The following is a 12,016-nucleotide window of genomic DNA, read 5'->3' on the forward strand; positions in this document are numbered from 1 at the left end:
TCGTTCACGACGGTTTGAAGTTCAGAGAAATTCTTTTCAATTGCGGAAGTTCGTTCTTCGATTTCGAGTTTCAATTTTTCCAAATCTTTCGATTGAAATTGCTGTAATTTGGCCAAATCATTTTGAAGCGAATCCACTCTCAACTGTACATTTTGAACGTTGTCGTAAGAAGGTACGTCAACATAATTTTTTATGAGCGTTTTCAGTTCGGAATCGATTTTCAGAATAGGATCGAGACATTGCGTTTGGAGCGTAGCGATCTCCGACTCTAAACTTTTGTTTAAGGTCTCCTGCAAAGCAACCAAGTCGCTCCTCAACTTTTTAACTCGAATATCCAACATGAGAATTTCTTCTGCGTGGTCTACACGCTTGGTGTGGCCGAAAATGTCGTTAGGCATTTTGTTAACGGTTATTTATTAAAGGATAGACGATTCGTAATTCTACAAAGAGAGGAATGAGTTTGTCATAATCTCCTAGGAGTTCCACGTATAAACAATCTCCTGCAGAAACATCGCCATGTTAGAAAGCACCTTGTCGTGCTTCATTCGAAAAATGTTCTTGCCGCTAGAAATTTTGATTTTTCGCCCTTCGTTCTCCGGATTCACGGTGATCCGAAGTTTCCCGTCGATCGGAATTTCGTAAAAATGTAAATTGTTATTGAAGACGTAAAAGGTTTTACCAACGTCCTCGTCCAATTTCGTCCAAATGCTGTTGAGGTGAATGATCAGTAGACCGTTGAGTTTAGTTAACACGGAAGGTAGATCTGTCATCATGCGGTGTACAGTTTCCATGTTGGTTTGCTTTCGGAAACCAAAAAGATTCATTGTCCTTGCTATTTATTTATTGTGTATGTGAGACAGTTAAAGTTTCATTTTTTTTCATTTGCATTGCCTACAATTTTTACTAATTTCTAAACGATAGTGTCCCCAAGGCAACGCGTGGATTCCACAAGACAAAATACATCTTTTATCGTCATGCGGATCTAATGCTACTTTCCTAACTTTGTTTGTTGTAATCGCGTGGTCTACACTTTGGATTCTTTGTTCTATACTTAGTATCGTCGATTGTGAGTAAAGGCAATCGATGTAATCGTGGAAGGTGAGTTTGTTCTCCACCGTATTCTTGCACACATCTTTTGCTTTCTTGGTGACGCTACTTTCTGTTCTCATGGCATACATTTTCGAACGCAAACCTGCGAACTCGACAATAATATCACCGTTACATTCATCTTTCAGTTTACCTAGGACTTTTTTGTTGAGGGAAGGAATCCCAAATCTGTTGGGTTGAGGATATGCAGAAGTATCGAAATACTCAAGCATGGAAGGATTTTTTATGTCTTCATAGAGGTTAGGTGTTTGTATGCTGTAAATGAAGCTGTCGGTGTCCGTGTACAAAAGTGATATCTTATCATTGAAGAAGGGTTTCATCACGTCTTAATGAAATTCGAACATGTAAAGTTTCGACAAGTCGAGAACCGTTGCGCCAACGTAAATTGGTTTTCTGAATTTCATCAATTTTATATCTAGATTGAAAAGTGCCAAATTCTCATTGTAAATTTTTGTCGGCTTGAATCTAGGATCGGCCACCCACTTCATGCATTTATTTTTATCTGAAACCAATTTCACGTCTACATGATTCCGCACGTTTTCCATCGTCTTGCCATACACCGCGTTATTCATCAATTTAAAAAAATCTTTGTCCAAATCGGAAGTGGCAACTGTCCTATGTTGCGTGTTTGTTTCAATGTACGGTTTGAGCCACTCGAAATGTTTAAACCTGAGGACTCTTCTAATATTCACTACCTTAGCACCCTTCCCGATCAAGAATCGGAGATTCGAGTAATGGACAACGTATCTCTTTTTCCCCTCTAGAGTCAATAAAAGCTTGCATTGATTAGAATAAGGAGAAGATTTGAACTCGGATGCCGGTGGTAAATCGCTGAACAGATCGTGTAAATGGTCGGGGAATTCGATATCCACCTCTGCGAAGAAGCCATACTCACTATCATCGAAATTTTCTATATCTATTGATGCCCATTCGAATCCCCCGTAAGGAAGTTTCTGTACCATGGCATGTCCGTAGAGATTATTAACGTCGGCGTAGAAGATGTAATTCGATGCTCGATTTGAATCATAATCTTCTTTCATGTGCACGTTGTTGGCTTTTCCATATCTCTGCACACATTGTACCATCCCGCCCCGAATCCCCCTCTCGATGAAAAGTAACATGTCCACGTCCGATATCAGTTCCAGCTTGACCTTTGTCTGGAATAACATTGCCGACCACGCTAATCCCGGTAGGCTGTAGAAATACGCTGGATCTAATTTATAAATATTCGTTGCCGTTTTCCTGAACGCTTGAAAAACATCCGCGAGTATCGTTACGTCTAATTTTAAGTAGCCATCGTGGTAGTCTCCGAGTGTCCTACATTCTAATTTCTCCCACATGAGTTGCGCGTGTTGGTATTCTTCGTCCGTAATTCCCTTCTCTCTGAGTCTGCTGTAAAATTCTCTTGGAAGTGGGAGAGCGTCGTCATTAAATTTAGAATTATCACTAACGTATTCGTAAGGATAAATCCCTTTACGTCTAACGAGTTCTATGTCTACGTTGGGAAAACTAGCTTTTGTAATTTTGAATTGTTCGTCTAAAAGTTTGCTGGCAAGAGCGTCCAGGCTGGCAGAGAGAAATCTGTATGAATCCAGAAACCTCATCTCGATGGTATTTTTAGTCTCAGGAATCATAACTTTCTTACTTATAGAGATGTATCGTTCTTCCTTTTGAGCAAGAATATCTATTTTTTGAGCGTCGTATCCGAGTTTCCTAATTAAGGGACGAAAGTCGTAATTAGAGCCATTGTGAAAGAATATGGGGACGAATTTTGGTTTTTGGATTTTGAGGTTGCATGCATTACAGATTCCGCTTATGAAGCGACCGTCCGTATGCGAATGGTAAAACACTTTACGATTGTCGTCTGTGAAGTGGTTATCACACACAGGACACTTGACAGTGTCATAGTAATTTTGAAGTTCGATAGCAGATAACGGAAGCATCGGTTTCGATGTTTGCAGCAAGCATCCAATTTTCCCAACCTCCTCGACCATCTTTTCGAAGAAGCGTTCGATTGCATCGGGTCCTCGGTATACGTACGGTTCATCTATTTTATCCTGTCGCACGACAACGTAACCGAAACTGTTTGGTTCGTGAAGCTGGTTAAGTGTGGTGGAAGAAACTTCGGGATCCGGATCGCAGTATGAGAGTGGTTTGGGGAACGCCTCGAAATCAGCAACGATGATGGCCGGATGTTCCAACAACGCCTTGTGCATCCTGAATTCTTCCACTTCGTTCTTTTCGGGCATCAACATTCGAACCGGTCCGTTGTTACCGCAATAAATTTTATGTTCGGCAAGTTTATCGATAGCAATCTGACGTCCAGTGTATTTTCGATAATCGACTTGTTTTATATCGTTGAACGTGGTTAGGCATCTCGGGCAAACTTCGATGTTGTTTGCATGTTGTTTTGGTTGCATGTGGTTGTTTGCACCAAACCACATCCTCGTTGGAAATAAGAAGAAGATTTATTACACAAGCATCGTCATCGTCGATATCGCTTATCCTGACGGGATGCGCGAGATATTTATCTGACGTGAAGGAATATACATTAATAGCGATGCGTTTTCCTGCACGATTTTCAAACTTTGTTATATCCGACAATGTCACCGGGTATTCGATGCCAGACATTACACTTTCAAACTCGGACTCGTATTGTTTGTAATGTCCAACCCACTGTGGATTATTTTTGCAATAAACAGGATGCAGTGCAGCCAATATACACCAAAGGAAACACTTGTTATCGCTGTTCTGTATATTTAACGCAGCCCTCTTGTGTTGAATGTTCGGTGGAAGAGGAACGTAGCTGGAAGCGCGAAGAGGCGAGAATTGGTTCACGTAAACAGTTAACGTGTGAGGACTTCCACACAGAGACCATCCCGACCCTTTAGCCTCGAAATCGTCATGTTTCTTAACCAGTTCATTTGAAAGATCGGAATAAAATTCGTCCAAATTATCGACGTCCGCCAAATGAAGAGCCTGGTTTTTTGTTCGATGATAAAAGACTCTTGTTGTACCATCGACTTTTTCGTATTCGGAAAATAGATCAACGTATACTTTTATGGAATTATTTTCCAATTTATTTTTTAGAATATTTATCACGGATGTTTTCGTTTCACGCAAGAAACTAAGAATGTCGCAGCCTGGTTCCGAAGTAAAAGAGAAATCCTGAATATGACGGTTGAATGCAGATCTAATTGGTTTGCGTTCATCCGATAATTTAACTTGTTTGGAAGTGGAAGCTTCCGTTTCTGGATCATCGATTTTTCTTTTCAATGTTCCTTGTTCGGTCGATGGTTTGCAAATTTTCAGGTGTTTACTTAAATTTGCAATGCTGATCATCTTTCCGCATCGAGCGCAAGGCTTAGAAGGTAACGAACGATTTAAACTCGAAGCTGTTTCGTTACATCTTGCCCTGTGTACCGATAAATTGTTCCTTGAGATTAGCTTCCCACAAGTAACACATTCAGTTTTATCATTTTTACGATTGAAACTGGTGGTGGATTCCATTATGCTTTCTCCAAAATCACAGAAATCAAAAAGTCTAGTATATATAGCGATACAATTTTCAGGTATTTTATTTTATATAGAATTTCTTGGGTGTGAATACAAAACTCAAAAATTCAATCTACTGTGAATACAATTTTCAGGTATGTTATTTTATATAGAATTTCTTGGGAGCGAATACAAAAACTCAAAAATTCAATCTACTGTGAATACAATTTTCAGGTATGTTATTTTATATAGAATTTCTTGGGGGTGATTACAAAACTCAAAAAATTCAATCTATACTGTGAATAGAATTTCAGGTATGTTATTTATATAGAATTTCTCGGGAGAATACAAAAATCAAAAATTCAATCTATACTGTGAATATAATTTCCAGGTGTTATTTTATATAGAATTTTCTCGGGGTTCATACGTCCCTCTACCCAAGCGGGGCTCTCACCCTTCAAACGTGAACTTTGGGAGTGGCGCGAATTCCACACCGGAACCACCAGGCACGGAAGTGGACGTTTATCGCGGCAGCACGAATCCCCAACCGGCTGCACGGAAGCGGATCTCCACGTGTATTTTTCGCCCGATACGCTCAACGCCATGTGCATCCGCAAGATCATGACCTTGCGTAAAAAAAAATCAAAGAAGCCAAGAACTGCAAGGCCCTTGCCGCCGGGCAAATTGCTCGAAATGGACGCGAAACAGAATACGGCGAATTTGATGATGAACAGCATGTACGGTCAGATGTACGAACTGAAAGACATTCCCGAAGAAATTCGCGCTCACGTGAACCAACCTTACATTCGCAGGCCGTACGGGAAAACGTTGGGGGCTCGTTCGTTTCGAAGAACACCCCGCTTGCGCGTCCCCATCGTCACTTTTCTGTCTCGAACCATCCTACTTAAATCGCGCGACGTGGTCGAAAATTTCCCCTCGAACCCACGACCGCGCATGATGTACATGGACACGGATTCGCTTTTCATCCTCACGGATAAACGCGATCAGGATAGCTTGATCGATCACCTGCACGAGCGGTTGGTTCCCGAATTGCGGGTGAAGGTCGAATTCGTACTGAAAAACTTTTTTCGCGCTGACCAAGAAAAAGTACGTCGTGCAGCTGGCCGACAGCAACGAGGTGCAATTTAAAGGGTTGAGGGCCGCCATAGACGTGCGGGAAAGAAATTTTCTGATCACGATCCTGAAGAAAGCGTGGGGTGAATACTTCGACACGGGATATCGTACGACGGATTCGGTCGATCAGATCGTCACGAGCATCGTGTGGCCAACGGCGAAGGCCTACCTGGAGTTCGTGGAAAGACACGCGACTCAATTCGATTTGGGCCGGAAGGGAGATCGAATACGACGTGGACGTAGGCGACGGGTTCGTTCATCCTCACAGAGCGGACCTTTACCTTCAATTCGACGTGGTGAAGAAAGAAAGCGGAGACGCGTTCCCCGCAGCAGCAAATTTGATACTCGTGGACAACTTCGTGCCTCACCTGTTCTCACAGGTGGAGGTGAGGAAACACAACACCGTCATCGACAGAATCGATTATCCAGGCATCACGTCGACGGCAGTGGGAACATTGAAATTATCCAAAACGGACCCAGCATACTATCAGGCGGGAGGATTCGAAGCGGGGACGAAAATATCGACGAGAATTCACACGGTGCTCTTTCCCATGCGTCTGCTTCCGGGATTCTTCTCGGACTACAAGGAGATCTTGTGGAAGGGAGGACTGAGAATCAGCTTTCGAAGAGCGGTCAACGACAACGACGCACTGATGCGATACGCTACTTTGGGTCCGGACGGCACCACGCCACTGCCCAACACTTTACCCGAAGCAGCCAAATGCGTCATCCGGAGCATGGAGTTGAGAATGCCGGTGGTGGAATACGAAACGAACTACGCCCTCAAGTACAAAGCGGAGATCTTGAAAAGTCCGCAGGTGCCGATTCACTTTCACGGTTAACAGTGCGTGCAAAAAATAGCGTCCGGAAGTCACATGGAATTCGACGTGACGACGCAGTTCAACAACATACAGTTCGACATGCCAGATTTCGTCGTTGTACTCTTTCAGACCGGACGCGATAACGACCAGGAAAAAGATTCCAGCAGGTTCGACGACTGCAAGATCAAAAACGTTTATCTCAAGAATGGCAGGAACGAAGTGTTCCCGCGCGAAAATTACAACCTCGACATGACCAAAGATGATTACCTCAAACTTTACGAAGCTTACACGGCTTACAAGCGCGTGACCGAGGGAAACGTGGACATGTACTACACGCCCAGCGAATTCAAAACCGACAGGCCCATGTTCGTCATCAACACGACGAAACGGAAGCAGGTCGTGGTGAACGATCGAACCAACATCAAGATCGTCTGCGAGTTCCACGACGCGCTGCCTGCCGATACTCTGTGCAGCGTCATCCTGGTCGCAGAGAAATCCTTCGTCCATGACGTGAAGAACGAGAGGGTGACGGAGCAGTTTTAAAATTCGTAAAAAAAAAAAAAACCACACATACTAAAAAAAATCAACAAGGTTATATAAAATATAATGTAAGTTAGTTCGGTGTGCAAATAAAAAAAAATGATAGGTTAAGTTATATCACTGAAGATCGTAAAAAAAATCGTAAGATAGGTTAAGTTATATCACTGAAGATCGTAAAAAAATCGTAAGATAGGTTAAGTTATATCACTGAAGATCGTGATCGAGTAAGATGTTGGCAACGCTGCGAGAAAATGAGGCTTATGCCTTACAAGAGAAAACCATTAAGGCGAGCCTCGCCGATACTCACTCCGAGCCTCACTTTCGGTTTCTCAACCGGGTTTCTTCCACTACTATAAAGTAGGTCAAAGCACGTAGAGGCTCTCGTGTAGTTTAGCACGTAATAAAATGAATAGGTTAAGTTATATCACGTAAGATCGTGATATACCTACCAAGTGTGAGTGGGAAAAAAGGGAAATTTTACTAAAACATCGCTAAACGCTAAAACATCGACAAAAAATTGTCAAAATATGTCAAAAACTGATATTCAATTGGTAAAAAAAAGAGGCTACAAATGCATACCTACCAAGTATGAGTGGGAAAAAAGGGAAATTTTTATAAAACATCGCTAAACGCTAAAACATCGACAAAAAATTGTCAAAATATGTCAAAAACTGATATTCAATTGATAAAAAAAGAGGATGAAAGACGATACCTGTTAAGTATTATTTTGAAACAATACGTTTACACTACTCATGGAGGTACAAAATATATAGACACTTCGGACAAAACGCAAAGTGAACAGCAATTTCGTCTTCGTTAATATCCCTTCTGCCGCACTATCCCCAACAATGAACTGTAAAATTTCTACATGAACATTGAGCCTCTTCCCAGGCACGAATCCAGAGGGGGGGCTTAGGGGGCTCGAGCCCCCCCGAAAGTTTTAGGTTTACACTAGATAAAATGAGGTTTTTGATTTCTTGTGGTGTGAAATAAAATAGTGTGACAATAATTTAAGGAGAGAAATAATTATCGAGGCAAGACGGAGAATGTTCCGTAATCCTGTTATTGATAATAGCACGTATCCAACATGGGGCACAGGGGGCTCGACCTTCTCCCCAGGAAATTTTTCAGTTTACGTTAGATAAAATTAGGTTTTTGGCTTCTTAAATAATGTGAAAATAATGTAAGGAGAAAAATAATTATCGAGGCAAGACGAAGCATGTTTTATACCCCTGTTATTGTTAATGGCTCGAGCCCCCCCCCTCCCTCAGGAAATTTTTCAATTTACACTAAATAAAATTAGATTTTTGGCTTGGTTTTGAGTTGCTGTTTTAAGTCCACTTTGTGCACGGTAAGGCTAATCGGGACTGGACCTACAGTTTAAAGTGGGATCCGAACCACTTGTGCCTCCACCGGGTATCGAACCCGGGACTCCTTGATTACAAGGCAATGACGCTACCACTGCGCCATGGGGGAGGCCCTAGATTTTTGGCGTCTTGAATAATGTGAAGATAATAAATTTATAAAGCTGAGAGAAATAATTATCGAGACAAAACGGAGAGTGTTCTAAAACCCTATTATTGTCAATAGCACATATCCAAGGTGGGAATCAGGAGGCTCGAGCCCCCCCCTTCCGAATTTTTTTTTCTGTTTACACTAAATAAAATTAGGATTTTGGCTTCTTGAATAATGTGATGATAATTTGGGAGAAATAATTATCGAGACAAGATGGAGAATGTTCTATAACCCTGTTATTGTTAATAACACGTATCCAAGCTGGGGTTGAGGTGGTTCGAGCTCTCCCCCCCCCGATATTTTTTTATTTTACACTAGATAAAATCAGGTTTTTGGCTTTTTGAATAATGTGACGATGATTTAAGGAGATAGACAATTATCGAGGCAAGACGGAGAATGTTCTATAACCCTGTTGTTGATAATATTGCACGTACACTTTCGGTGTTGTCGCAGCGCACTTGGAAACTTGTCAGCATTTGAAAGCTGCACAAGAAAGGTAGCGCCACACGTAGGGCGATTCGTTGTAATTTCTAATCTCTGGAAGGCGGGAGAGGGTACGTTCTTGAATGAGAGAAGGAATCAACTACTGGCGATATAAACAAATCGTTTTATCTGCGGAACGTTCTAGAATATAATGAGGATATAAATACTCGGATTCAATTTTTCGGTTCATCTGTACAAAGAATCGGTTAATGAGATTTCAGAGGTAAGTGTGACAATTCATACAGTCCATTGGTGATCAGATCAGTCAGCGTACTCTGATTGCTTTATAAGATATAGTGATTCGAAAATGACGACAGCAGAACTTCCGGGGCCTCAGTGTAGTGCTAGTTCGGTTCGAGGGCCGAAGAGATCAAAGGTCTCTCTCTAAAGTGAATATTTCAGCAGTACCGGATATTGGAGTGGTTTATTAAAACAGAAATAAACTGCATAGATCAACTGAATAGCAAAGTTTCGAGTGATGATTTAGTTTTGCCAGAACTAAATTTCGTATATGCAGTCCGAGAATTTCATGATATAAAAAAATACTTTTGTTTAAGCCTACTGGGTTCGAAACACATTCAAACACTTAACTACCATAAAGAGACAGCCGGAAATTTTATGAATGTCGAGAAGAGAAAGCAAGAAGATGTTGCATATGTAGACATTTTAGGCGGAAATTACAGGCTCTACCAGGACCCAAATCAGGGCTCTACCAACTGAGCCACCCAGCCATCCTTGACTTCAACCGATTTTTCGTTAAAATGTCTACATAGTACATGTCCTGTGTATATCAAATCGTAAGGTGTTGCCTGTATAGTGAACAAGCACAGAAAATATAGGAGAGAGAAGAAAAACTGAGGAGCATTATCACCGGTTGGGGATAATTTTTTCTGTGATCAACAAGAGCTACTACTTCGAGGTGACAATGACAGTGGCCTAATAAGGGAGATTTCACACCGTGTCGCCTGAAGATTAGGTTTGTGCGGCCTTTTGTGTCGCTACGGTGTGAAACGTTGCTGTTGATTGGCCCATTCCAATCGACATGTATCGCGTGTACCTTCGGTCTGAAACCTTCCTAAGTCTTGAAAATCCAAGTCACAAGGATGGAAATTTAGGGCCTTGTTAAGGTTAGGTGTGAAGGCAGGCAGACGAGAGCACCCTAAAGGTTCATATCCAAACCTGCAGGAAGAACGCATCTTACTTCAATCTCCAATACGATGATAAAAACTTCTGGTGAGTTGATTTTTTTTTAAAAAAAGGAATACTGGGTCAAATGGGGTTATTACCTCACCAAACCTCCCTTGGGCACGTCACTGGAGATAAATGAATAAGCATTTCATCATACTGGGAGACGAAACATTAGATGTGTTGGGAACGGAAGGGTTTTCACTGTGCATTAATTGTTTCGTGATCCACCTGTATTCGAGAAGACTTCCTTTGTTTCGTGCCGATATATGACAAGACAGCGGAAGCTGTGACAGGCATTTTTGAACACTTGTGAGTGCTAAGGCCTGAATCTGAACAATTTGGTGGGTTTCGGCTTTTATAAGAGCTGAAAAAATGGGAGGACAAGACACGTTAGTGGTGTTCAGGCTCGAATCAGAGAGAAATATTCGAGAGCTGTCTGCGTCCAGTTTGCAGCCCAAAATTTGTATCTCGCGTTGCCAAGTGGATTGTCCACCCCGTGCATGTGTAACAGCTTCGTAAAAACACTCAAAGACACCATAGATGTTTTTATGCCTGATGAGAAGAAATGGACAAACCCACATACTGAGATGGTTCCGGCACACAATGTCAATGCATGGAAACAGGGGAGTCGAGTGGTAAAAAATGTTCCGATTTCACGTTCTGATTGAAATGACAGCCTTACAGTGGCGACGATTTAAGGGATAGTTGATCCCCATTTTTTATTTTTTTGCCTTAACATTATGACCTCTTAATGTTAAGCCTTGGCTACCAAGAGAAAGTAAACTTTCCTTGCAACGCCCTCCGCAACCTTCCCCCCGTTTTGGAACCCAATTGCCACCTATGGTCTTAAACACACAATTGTGAGGTTCTTACTATACCCCTTAAAAAAATGGTGTTGAGCCCCCCCCCCCCCGAAAGGAATTCCTGGATACGTGCCTGCGGTACTAGGTTACTATCCTTCGGACAGATTTCTTCATTTCTACAGAAGAAACTACTTACCGTAATAAGTTCCTGTAGTAGCCTATTGTCTAACATGTGGAAGGTGTTTTGTGTGATGTGGGAATGTTTTATAGCGGAAATTCAACCATTGACACATAGCCCCACGAACCATTTGCGGAAACGTACGTTCTTCAATTACAAAAACACTTTTTTTAAAAAAAAAAAGTTGATAAAAAAACGTGAATACACGTTAAAAAATGATCCGCGAAGCAGATAGGTCAATGTACAAATGTCAAAAATTGACGAAACTCAGAAGTTATAGGTGTCCGAAGGATAGTAAACATTTACCATACACAGAACGTATTAACAAGAAAACTACCCTTCACGTTACAACTCACAATAAATAATTTCCCGAGAACGACTTGGTGATACCTTGAAAGCAGCTAAAATTTGTGCTCCAGTGTGAGGAAGAACAAGTAGGCGGAAAATAAACCGTTTATCAACAATGCAAGAAAGAAAAAGGAAAAGAACTAACATTAAGCTGTAGGCTATTGCATACAATAATAACGGTTTTACTTCAGTACCTAATATTCGGCGCTCAATATGACGACATGACATAATATATGACATTCTAAGGGTTAACTAGAGCCTGCCTCTGTCCAGAAACAACCTATTTATTTGCGCAAGGACAAAATCAAAATTCATGCAAAATTTGAAAAACCGTCAACGTAATTTTTGTAGGTTTTTATAAGTTCAAATTAAAAATGTTCATGGCTCGAAGGGAGGGGGGCATG

The sequence above is a fragment of the Lepisma saccharinum genome, chromosome 21 (genome assembly GCF_977018435.1).
Source record: "Lepisma saccharinum chromosome 21, izLepSacc3.1, whole genome shotgun sequence".
NCBI lineage: Eukaryota > Metazoa > Arthropoda > Insecta > Zygentoma > Lepismatidae > Lepisma > Lepisma saccharinum.